Source organism: Leptidea sinapis, chromosome 44, assembly GCF_905404315.1.
Source record: "Leptidea sinapis chromosome 44, ilLepSina1.1, whole genome shotgun sequence".
Taxonomy (NCBI): Eukaryota; Metazoa; Arthropoda; class Insecta; order Lepidoptera; family Pieridae; genus Leptidea; species Leptidea sinapis.
Genome location: NC_066308.1, coordinates 2,807,244 through 2,807,706, shown reverse-complemented (window position 1 = coordinate 2,807,706; position 463 = coordinate 2,807,244).

The window sequence follows — 463 nt, the reverse complement described above, 5'->3', positions numbered from 1 at the left end:
AATTAACGAATGTCGCAAACGTCAGACTGAGAACTTTTATTTATTTTTTATTACAAAGTAGTCATAAATGAACAAGTACACTTGGAGATTTTCAGAAAATAGTACTGAGCAATTTGAAACAATTTTTTAAACCCAAAATTATAATGGTTAAAAATTGTTGACTTCAAAATATTCTGAGTTACCCCCAAGTCACGCCTAAAAAAGTTTTACTTCAATATCGAACATATTTAAAGCGTTACTCTGACAAAATCTACATCAGCAATCATCTATTCAAATAAGCTCGATCGACGCTTTCACGAATTCTTTCTTACACAAAAATAGCGCCATTTTATCTAAATGGCTCAAATACTTCAGTTTATTCTCGAAGGTGAAAGTAACTGCAATGGAAGCAATCATATGGTTTATGGGTCGTTGTATATCATACAAAGGAAAGCCATTGTTCAAGTTATCGCCGAGAAGTAAA